The sequence below is a fragment of the Enhydra lutris genome, unplaced genomic scaffold (genome assembly GCF_002288905.1).
Source record: "Enhydra lutris kenyoni isolate GAN:26980312 unplaced genomic scaffold, ASM228890v2 scaffoldscaffold106, whole genome shotgun sequence".
Taxonomy (NCBI): domain Eukaryota; kingdom Metazoa; phylum Chordata; class Mammalia; order Carnivora; family Mustelidae; genus Enhydra; species Enhydra lutris.
The window spans coordinates 2,238-8,284 of NW_019154190.1; the positions used below are offsets into that span (position 1 = coordinate 2,238).

Consider the following 6,047-nt stretch of genomic DNA (forward strand, 5'->3'; position numbering starts at 1 on the left):
TGGGGGTTCTTAGAACTAAAGTAGGGGAAAGTTCAGCCCTTGGGCACAGGGGTCTGAGATGGCTGCTGGAGCTAAGATGGCTGTACTTATGCTAAGGCTAAACCTGAGGTGGGATGGCCTTAATTTTTCTTGGCCTCCACACTCCTCTCATCAAAATTTAAAATGGTAAGTTTTTGATCACCTCATTTTACTACAAACCTTAACTTGGGAAGATGCGCCTCTGGTCTGGCATGGGTGAGGACTTTTGGCACCATTCCCTTTTGTTGATTATCATAAAACACAAAAGAATTTATGGAAGGTCGCGGATGATTTAAATCACCTAAGAGTTTGGAAATACCGTGGAATAAGATTTGCTGTCATATTACCAATTTAACTTTAGATATTAAACAGCTTCAAGATATTATTCAAGGCATTACTCACTTGTCATTACGATTAGTTCCAGGAGTGAGTTTTGCACAAAGGATTGATGATATTCTGTCTGATCTAAACCCTTTTACTTGGATCAAGCAAACTAGTCTTGGCATTATGGTGGAATGATAATTATTTTTATTGCTATGATAATTTTATGCTTAGTCCTCAGATGTGTGTGAAAATCCTTCTGATGACTGATGGATCAAGAAGTTGCAAAATCAACTTCCCTGCTTCTGCATAAACAGAGAGGAAATATAACTGCCCCTCAGAACAATATACTGACCAAACATGCTTAAGCTTGTACTAGCAACAGGCCACTGGGGGACAGGATGATAAACATCCTTAAAGCCAAGCAACTGGGAATGTCTGGCTGGCTCAGGGTAGAACACTGCCTGCTGCTTTTTTTCTGTTATCTCCCCTTCTCAAGAGATCACCTGTAGTTAATTAGATGATCCCTTTTAATGTGTTTACTCAACCACAAATCCTATACTGCTTAATCAGGGATAACTTGCTTATCCATAATTTCCTTTGACTCCTTTGTTGACTGTTATCTTGTATCTAATGAATATGGGACTGAGGAGTTGTTCGGGGTGCCAGTATTCTCAGCTGCCCACTCTGCTCCCTTTCTCTTGCAGCTGACCTGTTTGTGCCTCATTCTTGTTCTGTGTGTCTTGGGGAAGTAGCAATAATCCCTTCCAGTTCCACCCATGTCAATGCAAAAGGTAGGTATTCATCCTTTCTGATGGCTAATATTCCATTGTATATATTAACCACATCTTCTTTATCCATCTATTGAAGGACAGGTGGTTCCTTCCACAATTTGGCTATTGTGGGTAATGCTGCTATTTAGTTTTATCCATTTTTAAAGATGTTTGTTAGATTAAAAAAAAGTAAAAAGGTGAAGAAAAAGCAGAATCAGACCTGTTAATACATAGAAAAAAAACTGAAGATTGCCAGAGGGAAAAGGATGGAGGGATAAGAAAGAATGGGTGAAAAGGAGAGGGAGGTACAGGCTTCCAGTTATGGAATGAACAAGTCACAGACATAAAAGGATAACGGTATAGGATATAGTCAATAGAATTGTAATAGCATTTGATGGTAACATATGGTAACTACACTTGTGAGCAACATATATAGTTGCCAGATCACTGTGTTGTATACCTGAGCTTAATGTAATATCGTGTGACAGCAATACTCAAATTAACTTAAATGAGTAAAAAATTTAATTCCAAAGGTCTTAAACTTTGAACTATGATATTTCCATAGTTATCTAAATAAGCAATAATAGGATAAAAAACAGAATAGTATAAATAGTATTGGAAGATAAAGACTTTAATGCTAATAAAGAAAATATAATAAAAATAAAACCAATAATGGTAAAAATTGTTTCTGTTATTTTTCAGTTGACTGAATTCCTTATATGTTTTGTATATTAATCCTTAATTAAATAATGCATTGCAAAACATTTTCCCATTGTGTAGGTTGACTATTTGGCTATTTTTTTTTTTCTGTTGTGTGCTGAAGCTTTCAAGTTTGAGATAGTCCTCCCCCCACCTTTTTTTTTTTTTTTTTTAATTTTCTTGTTTATATTTTTGGCATCATGTCCAGGAATTCCTTGCCATTACTAAAGTCAAGGAGCAACTTCCTTGCATTTTCTTCTAGGAGTTTTATGCTTATTAGGTCCTATGCTTAAGTCTTTGATCCACTTTGGGTTAATTTTTGTGAGTGGTGTGAATCATGGTTCTGCATGTATTTTTCCAGTTTCCCCAGCACCAGTTATTAAAGAGACTATCCCTTCTCATTGGATATTCATGCTTTCCTGCTCTGCCCCCCATATATTAGTTAACTGTTCATCATGGGATTTAATTCTGAGCTGTCTCATCTGTTCTTTTGGTCAATGTGTCTATTTTTGTGTCAGGACCATGCCATTTTTATTACTATGTCTTTGTAGCATACTTCCAAATCAAGAAGTATGATATTCTGGTTTTTTTCTTTTTTCTCAGGATTTCTTTGATTATTCAGGATCTTTTGTGGTTCCACAAAAATTTTAGAATTGTTTCTTCTATTTTTGTGAAGAAAATCATTGGTTATTTTGATGGAGATTTTGTTGAATATTTATATTTATATGGTTTTGTGTAGTATGGCCATTTTAACAATAATTATTCTGATATGTGAACATGGTATGTCTTTCCATTTGCTTGTGTCTTCTTTAATTCTTTTATAGTACTATAATTTTCATTGTACATGTAACTCACTTCCTTCATTAAATTTATTCCTCAGTTCTTTATTGTTTTTGAGGCTATCTTTTTTTTAATATTTTATTTATTTATTTGACAGAGAGAGAGAGAGAGAGCACAAGTAGGCAGAGAGGCAGGCAGAGAGAGGGGGAAGCAGGCTCCCTGCTGAGCAGAGAGCCCATTGCAGGACTTGATCCCAGGACCCTGAGATCATGACCTGAGCTGAAGGCAGAGGCTTAACCCACTGAGCCACCCAGGTGCCCCTGGGATAGATTTAATTCTTTTTGAGATGCTTCATCATTAGTGAAAATGAAATCAATTGTTTTTTTTTTTTTAAGATTTTATTTATTTGACAAGGGTGGGGGAGACGGAGTGAGCACAAGCAGAGGATTCAGGAAAGGGAGAGGAAGAAGCAGGCTTCCCGGTGAGCAAGGAGCCTGACGTGGGGCTTGACCTCAAGACCCTGGGATCATGACCAAAGACAAAGGCAGCCGCTTAATCAACTGATCCACCCAGGCACCCCAAAATCAATTAATTTTTATGTTAATATTGTATCTTACCACTCTACTGGCATTGTTAGTGAATTACATTTTTTGGTTAATCCTTTAATATTTATCCATATTAGATCATATCATCAGAAAATAACAACTTTACTTTTTCCTTTCTAATTTGAATACTTTTAATTATTGCAATATTGCTCTAGTTAGGACTTTCAGTACTACATTGAATAGGAGCACTGTAAGTGGGCATCCTTCTCCTGTCCCTAGTCCTACAAGAAATACTTTCAACTTTTATCCATTGAGAATAATGTTAGCTGTGGTTTTGTTGTATATGATCTTTTTTATGTTGAGCTATGTTTCTTCTATACCCACTCTGATAAGGGATTTTACACAAAAGAATTATGTATTGTGTCAAACTTTATTTTTCTGGATCTATTGAGATGTACATGTGATTTTTCCCTTTTATTATATTGATGTGATATGTTACATTTTATTGGATTTTATATCTTGCATTATCCTTGTATCCTAGGGATAAATGGCACTTAGTCATGGAGTATAAGACTTTAATGTGTTCTTGAAATTGGTTTACTAATATTGTGTTTAGAATTTTTGCACCTGCATTCCTTAAGTATGTAGGTTGGTAGTTTTCTTTTTCTTGTTATATCCTTATCTGATTTTTGTATCAAAGAAATGTTGGCTCCCTATAATGATTCCTTCTAGGTATTTTGCAAGATTTTGAGGAAGAATGGTACTAATTCTACTTTAAATGTTTGAAAGACGTCTCCAATGAAGTTGTCTGCTGTGGAATTTTCTGAGTTGATTACTGATTAAATCTCTAGCTCTTTTCCATAGTGCACCACTGAAGATCCTGGTGTACCATGGTGTACCATGGTGTACCATGGGTCACCATCCTGCCTGGTGTTACCAGTATTGTAATAACAAGCCATATACAAAGTCTTGCTTCTGCAGGGTTTTTTTTTTTGTGTTTTTTTTGTTTTGTTTTATTTTTTTGTTTTTTGTTTTTTGTTTTTTTTGTTTTGTTTTTTTTGTTGTTGTTTTTTTAATGCCCAAAATCTGAGTCTCTGACCTGGAGTGGAAGAAGGCAGAAGTAGATGTGTTCCCACTATGTGGCCACAGGTGTCAGAGGAATATGACACCTTCTCTCTTCTGAAGCCCTGGAGGCTGTCTGTATCTGTGCCATAAAGAACATGGTGAAAAGCTGTGGCAAAGATGGTCTTCACATCTTAGTACAACTCCACCCCTTCCATGTCACCTGTAGCAACAAGATATCCAATGCTGTGGCTGATACGCTCCATATAGATATGTGGGGTACCTTTAGAAAATCCCAGGGCACAGTGACCAGTGTTCACATAAACCATGTCATGATGTCCATCTGTAGGAAGCTGCAGAACAAGGTGCATGTGACTGAGCCCTACACAAGTCCAAGTTCAAGTTCCCTGGCTTCCAGGACATCCACATTTCCAAAAAAGTGGGGTTGTACTAAGTTTAATGAAGATAAATTTGAATACATGATGGCTGAAAAGTAGCTCATCCCACATGGCTATAGGGTCAAATATGTCCTTAATTGTGGCCCCCTGGACAAATGGTGAACTCTGAGCTCATAACAGCTTCTGCAGTGCCTCTACTTCTTCATGTGCACCAAATAACTCTTATTTCCTGTCAAAAAAGAATCTCTTTATTATTGATTTGTTCAGATGATTTATTTCTTCCTGATTCAGTTCTGGTAGGTTGTATATCTCTAGAAATGTATCTATATATTTCACATTATGTATTTTTCTGGTAAAAAAATTGTTCATGGTAATCTCCTATGATTATATATAATTCCATAAAGTCAGTTTTAATGTCTCCTCTTTCATTTCCAATTTTATTTGAGTTTACTTTTTTTTCTTAATCTAACTTATTTTTTTTGAAGAACCAGCACTTGCTTTCACTAATCCTTTCCACTGTTTCTATGGTCTCTATTTCATTTATTTCTGTTCTGATATTTATTATTTCCTTCCTGCTGCTAAATTTGAGCTTAATTTTGTTCTTGCTTTTCAAGTTACTTGAGATGTAAAGTTATTTTTTTTATTTGAGATTTAAATTTTTTAACATGCAGTAATTGCAATAAAGCTTCTTCTCAAAACTGACCATTTTATCATTAAATAATGATCGTTGCCTTTTGTTGCCATTTTTTACTTAAAGTCTATTTTGCATGGCTATCCTTTTCTTTTGTAGTCTTCATACATTTATTTTCTATTCTATTTGCTTGAAATGTCATCTTCTATTTTTTATTTTGAGCTTATGTGTGTCTTTGTGGCTGAGATATGTTTCCTATGGGCAGCACATAATGGGATTTTTCTTCCCTCAGCCATTCTATGCTTTGTGACTAGAAAGTTTAATACATTTGCAACTTATGCAATTATTAATATGTACTACAATTATTACTATCACCTTATCTTTTGTCTTCTGTTTATTTTTTGGTCCCCATTGTTTCTTTTTCTCTCTCTGCTTTTGTAAGCTAACAGCTTTCCATGGTGATTTACTCAGTTTCACATGTTTGTTTGTTTAAGTTTTGCATCAAATCTAGGTATTTGCTCAGTGGTTACCATAAAGTTTACACAATCACTTTTATAGATAAAATAGTTTTATTGTTTCTGCTGATATCAATTTATCTTTACTTGCCTGTAGAGGTCTCATCCTTTTATTATTCTCCTTTTATATTTTAATGTCACAATTTATCTTTTTTAATTTGTTTTTTTAATTTTTTAACTTTATTTTATTTTTTCAGTGTTCCAATATTCATTGTTTGTGCACCACATCCAGTGCTCCATGCAATACATGCCCTCCTTAGTACCCACCACCAGGCTCACCCATCCTGCCACCTTCTCCCCTCCAA

General features: G+C 35.2%; 1 pseudogene; it reads left to right on the forward strand.

Moving 5' to 3' along the window:
• Positions 1–4,046: 4,046 nt before the first annotated feature.
• LOC111139432 lies at positions 4,047–4,758 on the forward strand (annotated as a pseudogene).
• The last annotated feature ends 1,289 nt before the right edge of the window (positions 4,759–6,047 follow it).